This window comes from Lissotriton vulgaris, chromosome 7 (assembly GCF_964263255.1).
Source record: "Lissotriton vulgaris chromosome 7, aLisVul1.2, whole genome shotgun sequence".
In the NCBI taxonomy this organism is placed as follows: domain Eukaryota; kingdom Metazoa; phylum Chordata; class Amphibia; order Caudata; family Salamandridae; genus Lissotriton; species Lissotriton vulgaris.
The window spans coordinates 1,111,032,995-1,111,048,111 of record NC_141695.1 but is presented as its reverse complement, the minus strand read 5'-3'; positions in this window follow the sequence as shown (position 1 = coordinate 1,111,048,111).

The window sequence follows — 15,117 nt, the reverse complement described above, 5'->3', positions numbered from 1 at the left end:
TGAAAGAGACTCTAAGTGGACTAACTGGGGCAATTGCATTCCAAGATGACATTTTAGTGTTTGGAAAAGACATAATTGAACATGATAAGAATCTATTTAAAGTTTTGAACGCCCTGTCTGAGAAAGGTTTAACCTTACGTGCGTCCAAGTGCAGATTCAGGAGAGAAGAAGTAGAATACCTTGGACATTGTATTAGTGCCAATGGCATTAAACCTAAGAATTCACATTTGGAAAACATTAGCAAGGCTCCTGTTCCTCAAAACAAAGAACAATTAGTTGCTTTTTTAGGCCTTGTTGAATTCTATGCAAAATTTATCCAAAACTACGCAAGTGTAATTGAACCTTTCAGGATGCTCTTGAAGAAGAATGCAAAATTTGAATTGACAGGATCTATGACTGAAACTTTTAATGCTGTAAAGTCAATGATTATTAAGGCACCTTGTCATAAACCATTTGTGATTGGCAAGAAATGCATTATAACAGTAGATGCAAGTAATTGTGGGAAATCTAGGTTCAATGATTTTGTTCTCTCTTAAAAAAAAAAAAAAAAAGGAGGGAGGTGTGTTGTGTAAGGTTATTGTTTGAAATGACGCGCGTGAACGCACGCGCGTCATTCACAAACAATGAACATTATGTTTTGGTTTGAATGTGTGTATGTCTCGTGTTGTGCTCGCGTGCGGTGTGTATGTAGTTTGGTAACGCGTGTCTGTGTGTTATGGTTTGAATGTTGAAGCGTGCATGTGTGTTTGGATCGCGTGTCTGCGTTGTCATTTGAAAGGGATCGTTTTACTTAAATAGTGTTGCCGAGCTGTTAAACGGCATTCAATCCTTACGCTGGAGTTGCTGTCTAACCATTAAAGGATCTCTTACTAATTTACATTGGATTCCTTCCTCTTTTATTCCTCGAAGAGTTCTCCTACCTTTACAACACACTCCTCATTCAACTCAGCGATCGCCCTCGTGATCTGTTGCTCTGTTCAGGGAGCGAAGCCTTGTTGGGGCTCTTGCTCGGTGCTCTCGACCAGCCATGAGGTCGGGTTGAGGTTCTAATTGTCCCTACTTCCGCTCCTTCTCCGTTGTGCACCTCTTCACAAGTCCTCTATGGCCCGCCGTTGTCGGGCTCTCAGCGGTAGCAATCGTCTCGGGCCGCGTTCAGGAAACGAGGTCTTCCTCACACGGTCGCCATCTTAGGCAGCGGGGATCGTCACCTCGATCGTAATTCTCTGAAGTGGCGGAGAGTGCACTTTATCGCAGCCTCATCCGTTGAGCCACGTGTCGTATGAACCCCACTCTGCTCACTCCTTCAGATGTTTTTCTTCACTATTTCTCAGCCGCGGTCCTTCGCACCTCGTTGTTCATTCTCTTCAGCTCGGGGCTGCCGCCATCTTGTAGTCAGAACGCAGCACCTCCAACTCTGAAATCGGCTCTTATTACACCATTCGGTCTCCTGGTTCTTCGAAAGTATGCTCCTCCGCTACCCCTGGTGTTCCAAGCAGATTGCCCGCGCTGCAATCGGCGCGTAGGCGAGGTTTATCAGGAGAAATTGCGGGATCGGGCACGGAGCTACAGGCTCACGCCGCCATCCCTATCGGCGTCCAAACCACGCCCCCCTTGCAAGGTGGTGTTGTCGGTCAAACGATGCATCTTTTTACGATTCCCACAGTCTGCACTCTTGTAATTTGGCCTGTTACAGTTTCTGAGCATAATTGTTACATGAGGAAAGGTTCTCATGAGAACCCTCTTACCTAAGCTAAAAGGCACATTTTGAGTTTCAATGCAGAAACAAAGGCTAGTCTGCAAATATGAAAGCACATATCAAGTTAATATTGAAGCAACATTTATAAGTCAATATCACCATTTGTTCTTACAATTTCAATAAGTCTATTTATTCTTTGTGGAAATTATCTAACAAGGGGTGAGACGAACTAAATGAGCATAATACTAAAGTCAGCATATTGCAAGGATGACATCAATGTAAAGTTGTTGCACAGTCTGCTTCACTATGAGCAAAGGTGGAAAAGAAAGCTTCGGGCCTTGTCGGTGTACAGGCTATAGTATAGTTGCTTGGTGCAATAATTTTGGAAACGTGATTATAAATGAAGCATTTTTAAATAATGTTTCTCATGTCTACAGCTGTTACTCTCCAATATTTGTTAATTTTTATTATTTATTTTACCGTAGATAATCACACAATTTGTAAGTCACTTCTAACGCGCATTTCATTTATTTTAAATGTTCTAAATTGCATTTCTAATATGCTAATCAATTCATTGCCAATTCAACCTATAGTCAGTAGCAATCAAAGATCCCTGAAATGGCCATCAATAGTGGGAAAAATTGAGACAATGACAAAAATATACAACACCTTTCCAGAGGTCATTCTTCCTTATATTGAATTCCCCCTGGCAGAAATTCCCATAGTGAATCTACATCAAAACCTGATAGATAAACTAAAACCGATCATGATAAAAGTATCTAGCGAAAACAAGAAGGGGAAAACAGAGACCACTACTGGTTCTAACCAGTGGTATAACAGCAAATGTTGTGAAGCAAAGTCAGAGTTGTTATTGGCAGCAAAATCTAATAATAGCAAGGCACAAAGAGACAAAAGGGCAAGGAATAAAAGTTTACTAACTGAAACTAAGAGAAACTGGGATGACCGCATATGGTCCAAGTTGATAACAGCAGCTAAAATTAAAGATCATGTGGGCTTTTGGAGGAAATAAAAAAGCAGGTAGTAGTTTAGATCTTTTTTGGATCCAAATACTTGAATAAATCATTTTACGCTGCTTTATGCCGAGGTTACTAGTAAGTTAACACTAACTATGGAACCGCGCAAATCACCCCTGTACCCCCAAAACGGCACAAATTCTACTCTTGTCTTAAGCTTAAAGGACATGCTGGCAGCTATAAATGCTGTCAAACCCAGAAAAGCGCCAGGCCCAATAAAATCTTGGGTGTTCTGGTGACAAAGATATTTGGTTGCCTTACATCAACCGCCTTTGTAATGCCATGGTGGCAGGAGCCCCATTACCAGAGTCCCGGAAAGGGGTCGAAATTATTCCTATTTTTAAAAAGGGGGAACACCAAGACCCGGCAAACTATCCAGACAGCTTTTATCGAAACTTAATGATTAGCTAGAGGGAAACAACATTTTAACCCAATACCAGGCTGGGTTCAGAGCTAGAACTAACACAATTGACCAGGTTTTTAGACTTCTGTGTATGGGTTGGAAATATACTCTTTTAGTGGCACTTGTACATAGCTTTTATAGACTTGAAGTCTACCTTTGACTTTATTCCTAGAAACTTGCTTTGGAACTCCCTAAAACACATGGTGCGCATGAGGACCTCTTTGCCCAGATAATAAGATTACATGAAGATAATTATGCGAAGGTAAAGTGGGGACCAAGGGGAGAATTAACTGAATCAATTCCCATAAGGATAGTGTAAGACAGGGATGTGTGCTGGCACCCACCCTCTTCTCACTATTTGTAAACAACGCCCCAGAATATCTTTTGGGGTGTGGTCACAATTCTCCAACAATGGGTGGGGTGCCTGTTCCAGCCCTGGTATTTGCTGATGATATTATTCTAATTTCACAAAACTTGAAGGGCCTTCAGAACCTATTGAATTCATTTAGTGATTATTGTGCCATAAAAGGTTTAGAAATCAATTCTAACAAAACAAAGTATATGGGAACCAGACAGCACAAATCATTCAAGAATTTTTTTTCCATCCAGGAACAAAGGCTAGAGTACGTAATGAATTTTAAATATTTAGGTAGTATATTAGACACCAAATTAATGTGGTCCCCTCATTTGCAGAAAAGCAGGACCATTTTGATCCAGAATTCTGCCCAATACAAAAATAACATAAGAGTAGCATTACTAAAGTTGTATTCCCCGCACTCAAGGTGTATATATTAGGGCACAAACTGCATCTATGTACAGTGCAGAACTCTGGGGGGCTTCATGCAGGAATACATTTATGGGGGGAAAAAATAAGTTTCTGAGGATGTTACTATGCCTCCCGGTAAGAACACCCATGATTCCAATTATCATTGATCTGAATTTAAAGCGCTTAGATCATCCATAAATTTAAAGACCCTTGTTATACTGGGTGTGCCTATGGAGCATCCCACAGCTAGTTAGGTATTGAGAACACTTACAAGAGAACCTAAGATTTGATCAATCTCTCTCTCTCTCTCTCTCTCTCTCTCTCTCTCTCTCTCTCTCTCTCTCTCTCTCTCTCTCTCTCTCTCCCGTGAGTCAAACACATGCGCATATGGATCTGCAAACTTGAGCTCAATCACTTTTGGGAAACCCCTGCCTTAATAACACCATCCGTAAAAAAGATATTTAAAAGCACATTTTGGGTGTATATGCAAAACAGTTGTACCAATAATTCTGCAATCGGTAGGTTAACACATCAGTTTCTTTTATAGAAGCCTTCTCCGTTCTTCTAACCATATCTGGACAAAGTCTATCCCCAACTTGCAAAATCGTTATATATGAATTTCCGTTATGATGTTTTGCAAGTGTATTCCAACACAACCAAATGGGGCTGTAAAATGGTGAGTCCGATGACCACAGCTGTCATTTGTGTCAATCTAACGCACCAGAAAATGACGCCCACATATTGTTCTTTTGTCCAGCATATGGTAGTCAAATGCAAAAATGGATAAAGCCAATATGTCGGAACCTGGGATTTAAAACATGCTCTGATACGATAAGAGTTTTAAAGACTGACACTACTCAGAAAATTGTTTTTAGTGTCAGTAGATGTTTATTTGCTGTCAATCTAGTAAGAAAAAAAAGGCATGAAATTTTAACGCAATACTCTGACATGGGACTTTTACATGTTTTTATTTCCACCCTATGAGCTTCTAAAGGCCACCTATTAATTGAATCGAGGTTAATTTGGAATTACAAGGATTTTATACATCTCTGGCGCCCTGCACGACTTGCACTTTCATCTCGTGGACACCGATTATATCTAGAAGCCATATGCTTTGTTCTAAATAAAAAACGTTTTAGCAATTGCACTTATTTGCACTTTAATAGCTTTAGTGGTCATCCTTTATTCATATAGAGGCTACCTTGGAGTAACTAGAAACTATACATACTTTGGCACTTTATAGTATTTGCACTGTTTTTGCGTGGATACTGAAATACATCTAGGAGTTGTATGAAGTTTTGCACTTTCCAGCACTAGCACTTTATCCATACATGAAATTCTTGCAATGAACAGATGCTTTTGTGTCACAAACTAAATGTTCTAGCATTAGTGATTATTATTCCTCGCCTGCAGGTTTTAAACCCTTGGTTTTAATTGAACAGACCTGAATATTATCTATCTTTTTTTTGTGTGAATGTAATTTTTTTTCATTGAGCTTGGTCTTACATTAAATGACAGCCAAAAGTGATTTTAATGACCGTTTAAAGAAGGGATTACTGTACTTGTGGCATTATATAATGTTCCAGAATGTTTCTTGTTGTTAGCCTGAATCGTTTATGTTTTTTTAAACAGAATATTGATTATTGAATTAATGAATGAATGCAGATGTCGGGTGAAGCCAGCACAGTATATCAATCCTCCATGCATGATGAAGGCACCCCTAGCCTTACTCCAGGGTCTAAAGGTACTCCTCATGGAGTGGATGTTAATATCTTAAGCTTAAGCTTGGCTACTGCATCCCAAAACACTGGCTCCGGGGTTACGGGCGATGAAGAGAAGAGTGTTAGCCGAGCAAACACCACCACTGTGCTCATAACAAAGCCGACTAAGAACTATAAGATCCAGGACCTGGACAATTCTTTCGAGGGGGTCAGCGGAAATTCTAATCCTCCAGTGAGCATGGCCCCTGAAATAGAAAGGGAGAAGGCTCCCAGTGAGTGTTTTTTTTCAGTGACAGAGGAGGCTGACTGGTCGGAAGATGAAGAGGAACACAGCTCCGACATAGATGAGAGTAATCCCGAATCAGAAAGTGATCCAGAGGAGGACCACTCGTCAACTGCAGTAAAATCTGTTGCCCCTCCAAAGGCCACGAACAGCCCCAAAGAGGTTTGAGCTAAGATCACTCATCCATAACGCTGTTACAAGGGAGCCCCAATCATGAATCAAATCAAGAATCTACCCAGCTGTCAATGTTGGAAGCAATTCATCAGGAGATTATTGCACATCGGGAAGAGACCAGGCAGGACAATCGTAAGGCCCAAGCGACGATGAGGAAGATGAAGGGCGTAGTAAGGAAACTATCTAAGGCATGCGTCAATTTGGGGGACAGAGTGTCAAATCTGGAGGAAAGGGTGGTTTCAACAGAAGCAGAGGCTGCCGCTGCCACCAGCAAGGTTGAATCTTACGGTGCCCAAGCCTTGGACATTCAATGTAAGCTAGAAGACTTGGAAAACAGGCTTAGGAGGAATAACTTAAGGGTTTTGGGGATACCTGAGGGCACAGAGGGGTCAGATGTAAGGGCTTATGTTATCAACCTTTTCGATACAAGCTTTCCCGAACTGGCCAGCTGGTGTTGGGCCACTGAAATTCAGAGGGCGCATCGAACCCCTTTAAGATACGCCAGAATGTGAGAGAAGGAGACAAACCCAGGGCAATTTTTATTTTTCTGGGGAACTTTGTCCTGAGACAATCTATTGCTGAAAAGGCAAGACCGGACGCTAAAAGAACAAGTGAGGGGGTCTCATTTTTTGTCCGACCGGACTTTTGTCACACTACGGTCGAAAGGCGCTGGAGACTACGACAACTGATTGAGCCCTTTCAGGACAAGAAAATACAGGCATACCTCATAAACCCTGCTCAGCTTAAAATAATTCATGAAGGGAGGACACAATACTTCGCGTCAGAAATCAAAGCCCGGGAGTATCTAGAAACTGTGGATAAATAATCTGGCTTCGTATAAGCTCTTCTCTCTTGCTTCTGTTTCTTTCTTTCATTCCTTAGCTTTCATTTATTCAGTCTCTGAATATTTCTAGGGTGTTTAGTGGTCTATAAGGATATGCATAACTATAAGTATAAGTATTGTGCACGAGGTATGAAGTCTTAGAAGCCCTGTAAGGGGTTGCAGATCACCCTTTCTTTTTTTTTTAAGGTTCATGAGGCCGTGGGAATTAAGCGGTAATCTATGTAGTCCTCACTGCTATACTGTACCCATCATATGCACAGACTTAGTCTGAGCGCCTCACAAGGGAGGGTGCATGGTTCAGGGGGGTCAGGGGGTTAAGGGCGGGGGGTGGTAGGTTGAAGGGGGGAAGTGGTAGGGGGGTGTGGGTTGGGTGGTGGTGGGGGTGTAAATGCAAAAAAAGAGAGATTGTGACACTAAGGCAATTGTAAAAGTAAAACAAGATCTGCATTTCAAATATGTATACAGCATGTTTACTGGTCGGATGAAAAGAAGACAATATTTAAGACAGAAGCATGCCTAAGTTCAGGATTTGCTCTCTGAATATAGGTGGGTTAAATGACTGGAAAAAAGGGGTAGACTGGAGGAATTTGTTAAATCAATAGGGGTAGATATCCTATGTATAAAAGAGACCCACTTGCCTTGGAAGAAAAAGCATTGGTTAAATCTAAAAGGGATCGAGACTCTCTCATGCTCCTCCCAAACGTCTACTATTAGAGGGGTGGCTATCATAAGTAAGGTGGGTTTGGGGGGAGCCAAACATTTTAAGGCGGACACTACGGGCAGGTGGGCATTATGTGAAATGAATATGGGCATCACCCTCTGTTGTATTTATGGGGCCAATAGCGATGATCCTGAAACCTTTGATTACATGGAGAAGGAACTAACAGGCTGGCAAGCCCCCATAGTAGTTTGCGGAGATTTTAATATTTCAGCAAACTTCAGGGGGGGAACCACATACACCGGACGTAAACCTCGGGTATATCGGGCAGTATGCTCAATGATGCAATCACACAGGCTGAGGGATGTGTGGGGGAGCGTTGAACCAGGGTACTCTGGGTTCACATATTTCTCACATCCTTCCCAGAAATACTCCAAGCTTGATTATTTCATGATATCCGCCACTGAATTGATACGGTTAAAATCTGTAAATTGCCCATGATAATGTCAGACCACAATCTCTGATATTAACAATGGATATTAATAGGCCGGCTAAAAAAGTAAGACCTTGGACTTTTGATAGGAAGCTTCTAATAGATAGTACTTATGTGGCACATATCAAGAATTTGACTCAGGCTTTCTTTGACGCAAACAGATATAGTGCATCGCGAAATGTAGTCTGGAACAGTTCTAAAGCTGCTTTAAGGGGGGAAACCACCAGTTATACTACTCGGAAGTGGAAAATGATTAATTTAGAGAGAGAACAACTAATGCGAAAACTGTCTGACGCTGAGGGGCAGCACAGAAAGGATATATCCCAGGGAAGGCAGGGTATAGAAAGCCTAGAGAGAGTGAGTTCCATCAAAGCCGAGATACAGAAACAACTAGCCAAAAAAGCAGTCGCGGAATATCAGGCACAAAGAACTAGGCTGTATGAAACAGGGGAACAAGCAGGGAGGGCACTCGCACTCCGTATTAGACAGGTCGCTTCTAAGAACATCATCACACATATAGAAGAGCAGGGTCGGAGTTATGAGGAGCCGATGGAAATTCTAAATGTCTTTAGAAGATATTACCAAGATCTGTATCAGGACGAGTCAGCCACAGAGGGTCCAAAGACAGAGTGGACAGGCATGGGAACTGAAGTGGCTCAGGGAGACAGGGAAATCCTCGAACAGGCCAATACCTTAGATGAATTGTCGGAGGCCTTACAAGATCTTGCAACAGGGAAGGCTGCGGACCCCGACGGCCTACCCCTCGAGCTATATAAATGTGTATCTGATGAAACATCCCCACTCCTTTTGGATCTGCTTAATGGGATCATAAATACGGGTGCACTACCGGAGTCATGGATGTGTACTAACATCGTGGTGTTCCATAAAAAGGGCAAACCTAAGGAAAATCCAGGCTCTTATAGGCCCATTTCCCAGATAAATGTGGATAATAAACTATACGCTAAGATCTTGGCTACCCGCTTGGGGCGGATCATTGGGGCCTTGGTCTCTCCCTGGCAGCATGGATTCTTCCCCGGTGGGGGTACTACGGACCATATTAGAAGGGCAATCACGTTGTTTGATATCCATGCTGCCGGGGAGGGGGGGGTCGCAATGGCCCTCCTCGATGCGGAGAAAGCTTTCGACCGCGTTAGGTGGGGCTTCCTGTGGAGTGTGCTCGAGGAGATGGGGTTTGGCCAAAGATTTCGGAAGGCAATTCAGGCAATGTATTCCACCCCGACCAATGATGGGTGAGAGCTCAGGGAAGATCTGTATAACAAGGGGGACGAGGCAGGGGTGCCCCTGCTCACCCATTCTATTTGCGTTAAACATAGACCCCTTAATACGCCAGATAATGAACAGCACCGCAATAAAACCGGTAGTTACGAAAGGATTTCAAACAAAAATCCTCACATATGCCGACGATTTGGCTGTCATCACTATCGATCCTGAGGCGGCCATGCGGGAAGTGGTGGGCATTAGGAGCCTATTTGGGAGACACTCAGGTTATTGGCGAAATGAGGCAAAGACCCAGGTGCTGTGTTCTAAGAACATAATCAAATTAGACACAAGATTTGTTGACTCTGTGGTGTACCTGGGGGTAACGATCAATGCACAGCCGGAGTACATCATTAGAGATAACTTTACTCCCCCTATTAAATCTATGGAGGTGGACTCAAAAAGAATGGATAAATTGCATCTCTCAATAATAGGGCGGGCCAATGTTATCAAAATGACCATGTTCCCTATAATTCTATATAAATTCCGGACGATTCCCTTTAAAATAGAGGAAAAACTTATTAAGGAAATTGAAGCCATTTTCATGAATTTCCTGTGGCAATATGGAAAGATCAGAAGATCCAGTAAATACATGTCCTTGCCACAGGAAAGGGGAGGCCTGGGATTGCCGAACCTTAGATATTACCACTGGTCTTGTCTCCTCACGCAGATGGCTATATTATTTGATCCGGTGGGTACCCCTAACAGACAAGGCGCTATCCCTTCTATCTTTCAGCTGGCACTTGGCAGGGAGGCAATCGGGGTATTATTAAGGAGAACAGAAGGAAGGTACTACAAAAAATCAAGATGCAAACTATTGGAAGGTACATGAGGGGTCTGGGTGACAGTTCAGAAAGCTCTGGGAATTCCTAGATACAATCACCATACTCCACTCTGGAATTGTGGTCTCTTCCCTAATCTGTGTGATGACGGGTTCTGGAGATATTGGGAGCGACTGGGTATTGTGATATTGGGGCAAATAATGGTAAGGAACGAGTGTAGATCTCTGGAAGATCTGAAGCAGAGGTATTCTCTGCAGGGAAGTCAAGATTACAAGTATGTTCAGCTGGTTAATACAATCAAATCAAGGAGGCCTCGTATTACTCTTGATAAGAGGTGTGCCCTTTTGGACTATTTGAAGCGGGGAGGTCGCAGAATCAAGGGAGTATACAGGCTATTCATGGAGGGATCTCTCGATGATATGGTTAAATCCGAGGCAGGTTGGGCCTCTAAATTGGATGATCCGGATATCGACCTGGACAGAGCCCTCTTAAAGGATAAAAGATTTCTACGCTCTTCTAATTTAAGAGCGCAGCATTTAAAAAAATTATTTAACTTATCCTACACTCCCTCCAAGTTATATGATTGGGGCAAGAGGGTGGATATCAACTGTCCCAGATGCTCTAAAGGACCTACTGATATCATCCACATGTTTTATCAGTGCGAGAAACTTGAACCAATTAAAACGGAGATCGAGGCGTTCTTGGAGGGGCTGCTAGACGTTAAAAAAGATCTATCCCCAACATTGATGATTGTAGGATGTGATAGTAAACTGAACTTAAATATTGAGATTGAAGCTTTAGTCTCTATCTCAACAGCTGTACTTCGCATATCAATCTCAGCCGCTTGGAAAGATACTGAGGCCCCAACCTTTCAAATGTGGTTATGTAGGCTGTTAGGAATGCATAATGTTGAAGCGGCACTCTATGAACTCAAGGGTAAAAAAACAAGAGAAATGGGGCTGAAGATCTGGGCATCTGTAGTTGCTTGGAGGGCCACTAGACTATAGTGGGTATATACGGTGGCCAGTAATGCCTCAGGATATATGATATTACTTATGACCATTGTTCAATCTTAATCTTAGTGCACAGACATATCCTGTCATATTATCTCTCCTGATATCTTAAGTACCATGTTTTATCTTACATCCCTTTGGCTCAATGTATTTGGTTTATTAATTAACCAGCCAATGGTACTCATTTCTATTTTATCAGATTTAAATTAATGGGATCTGGCAAATCGATTTTGCACTTTTCTATTTTTAACATTGCTGGAAGATCGTATTTATAATGAATTTGTATTATTGAATGATTTGTATAGTGTCTTTTACATTGTGTTTCATGAACTCTCAAAAAAATAATAAAAAATGAATGAATGAATGAATGAATATGCTAATGTATGTTGAATTCTAAATATGTAGTTATTCTTCCCAGGTATGTTCTGGTACATGGATTTGAATAGTGTGACTTAGCACCCAAAGAGTATCCAGGCGATGGAGCAGGTGTGTAGGTCCTCTGCTGGGGACTAATTAATGAGCCAGGTCTTCAGCTTCTTGTAGAATTCAAGAAGGAAGAAGGAGGTTCTGATGTATGGTGATGTATGGTGGAGGCAGGTTGTTCCATGTTTTGTGTGTGATGTAGGAGAAGGCGAATACGGTGATTGTGAGGCTGAGTGTAGGAGGCTGGTGGGTTGGTGGAAGTGAAGGTGGCAGTTGAGGTATGCCCAGTCCTATGTTGTGCAGTGCCTTGTATTAATGTGGGAGGAATTTGAATTGGCAGCGTTTGGGCATCGGCACCAAGTGTGCGGGATGTGTGTGTGAGGTGGGAGATCCAGGATGAATCTAGCTGTGCTTTTCTGGATGGTTTGAAGTCGGTGGTGGCGGTGGCTGGAGATTCTGACATAGAGTGCATTGACGTTGACTAGTTTGCTAGGGACTATGGCTTAAGTGATGGTACGCCAGGTGCTTGTGGGGATTTTCAGATTTTCTTGAGGATGCATAGTATGTGAAAGCAGGCAGAGCTGACTGCATTCACCTTTGAGGCCATGTTGAGTTTGCTGTCTAGGTTTCATGAATAGTTAGACGGCATAATGTTGGACCAAGCTCTGACGACTCCTTGGGGGAGTTCTGGCCCCCAAAAATCAGCACTTCCATCTTGTCTGAGTTGGGCTTCAGGCAATTGGCTTTCATTCACTCCCCTATGCAGATCATGCATTTGGTGACTTTGGATCTGGTCATAGAGGACTTGTTAGACATTGAGAGGATGAGGTGGGTGTCATCGGCATAGGAAATTATGAAGATGCTATAAGATCTGATGATTTCGACAAGTGGTGCCATGTAAATGTTGAATAGAGTAGAACTGAGAGATGATTCCTAAGGGACTCAGCAGATCATGTCCAAGGTCTTTGATGTGTTGGGTGGGAGTCTGACTCTCTGTGTTTGCCCTGTGAGGAAGGAGTGTATCCATTCGAGGGTTGGACCTTGGATGCCTGTTGGTGATGTATTTTGATGAGGCTGGAGTGTGATACGGTGTTGAATGCTGCGCAGAGGTCCAGCAGTACAAGGGTGGCTTTTTCCCCTGAGTCCTGTAAGGTGAAGATCTCATTTGTGGCAGCAATGAGTGCTGCCTTCATGCTATGGTGCTTTAAAAGCTGGATGGGTGTGGCCGAGAACATTGTGAAGTTTCCAGGTGGCTGGTGAGATGATGGTTAATTGCCTTTGTCAATAACTTTGGCTGAATATAGTAATACAGCCATGCATCGCCTGCCATTAAATAGGTTTTGGGAGGGGGAGGAGTGCAAGGGGGTGTAGGCAGGGCTAGGAAGGGCAGGAAGAAGACATGGGAAGAAGCAAGAGGACTCGGGAGAGGAGGTAAGGAGTAGGAGCAGAAAGGAAGAATAAAAAGCATGGAAGGGTCAGGGTGGTCCTGAAGGAGTACGGGAAAGGAAGTATGAAAGGATAGAAAAAGACTAAAAAGAGCACAGGAGTGTAAATGTTTAGAAGGAGGCAAAAGAGAGAAAAGTCCAGGAAAAAGGCAGAGAGAGTTCAGAAAAAGCCATAGAAAGTTCAGAGAAAGGCACAAAGAGTTTGGAAAAATTCAGAGAAAGGTCAAAAAAAGGCACAAAAGTTCAGAAAAGGCACAAGAGTAAAACTTTCAGAGAAGGTACAAGAGTGGAAGAGGAAAGAGGTGGAAGTAGTGCACAAGAGAGGAGGTGTGAGAAGGCAAGAGAGCGGCGAGAGGAGGCTGCAGGGGGAGCGATGTGGGAACTCAAGGTGCAGGCCAGGTCCTAGTGGGCCTAAACTGGTCCGAGGACCAGTCCGTTGATTGAAGGGGGGAGCTTGGGCCCAGGCACCTGCTCAATTGATTCGCACAGCGGATGAAATTATGTAGGTCCTTGGAGAGGGGAGGAGCACAGGGAAGTGGAGGATGAGGTTAGGAAGGGCAGGAAGAAGACGCCAGAAGAAGCAACAAGATGCTGGAGAGCAGGTAAAGAGCAGGGAGGGGAGAAAAGAATGGAGGGGGAGGAGGTGCATTGGACGCCTCATGGAGCACAGGCAAGGAAGATTGAAAGGATTGAAAAAGATTGAAAAGTGCACAGGAATGTGAAAGTTGAGAAATAGGCAAAAGAGATCTGAAAAAGCCATAAAAACGTCATAAAAAGGCACAGGACGTTCATAAAAAGGCACAACAAGTTCAGAAAGATGCATTTAGAGTTCAGGAAAAGACATAACAAGATGAGATAAAGGAACAAAAGTTCAGAAAAGAGACAGGAGTAAACAGTTCAGAGAAAGCACAAGAATGAAAAGCAAAGAGGAAAGAGGTGGAAGTGAGGTGCAAGAGAGAAGGCTTGAGAGAGATTTATTTTATTTATTTATTTTTTAAATTTGTATGGCGCTACAGCTACCCAAAAAGGGTTTCCCGGCGCCTGAGTCATTTGATTAGATAGAAGGAAAGTTGCCAAATTGTAGTATTACTGCAGTTGTTTCTGGAACAGCCAGGTTTTTACATATTTCCGGAATTTCGTATAGCTCTCTTCTTTCCGGATCTGAGGGGGAAGTGAGTTCCATAGAGTGGGCCCTCTCACAGCAAAAGAATGCCCTCCCGTTTTTTGGAGTTTAAATCTAGGAATAGCAAAATTTGCTGCTGTTAGAGATCGGAGATTTCTTGTTGGAAGGTAGGGACAAGCCAGGGTTTGTAGGTAGGCGGGTGCAGTTCTGGTTTTAATTTTAAACATATATGTCAGGGTTTTAAAGCTGATCCGATGTTCTATCCTGAGCCAATGTAGGTCATTCAGATGTTTAGATATTCTCTCAAACTTTGGGATCTGACACAGGAGTCGTGCAGCCGCGTTTTGGATCATTTGGAGTCGTTTTATCACTGCAAGATTTGAGCCCAAGTAAAGAATGTTACCGTAGTCAATGCGTGATGTTATTAGTGCATTGACTACGGTCTTTTGGGTGTTTTGGGGCAACATCCAAATAATTTTCTTTAGCCATTTTATTATGGTGAAGCAGAGGCCAGCGACTTTATTTGCCTGCTGCTTCATCGACAAAGTATTGTCGATAATGACTCCTAAGTTCCTTACTTGAGTGGCTGGGATGGGAAGATTACCCATCTCTGCTGGCCAGTGTAAGGGGCTCCAGAGCTCTTTATTTCTTCCAAGAAGAAGAACCTCCGTTTTATCCCCGTTTAGCTTCAACTGGTTAGTTGACATCCAGTTGAAGATTTCCTGAAGACCATTTTTCAGAACAGAGGGGGTTGAGGGGTTTGAGTCAGATAGGGAAAAAATGATCTGCGAGTCGTCAGCGTATGACATTAACGCGAGGCCCACGCTGTCGGCTAAATCGGCCAGTGGTCGCAGGTATAAATTAAAAAGCAGCGGGCTCAAGATGGAGCCCTGTGGAACTCCATGGGGGGTGAGGAACGTGTCCGAGCATGCAATGCTGGATTTGATCTGGAAAGATCTATTGGTTAGAAAAGACTTTATC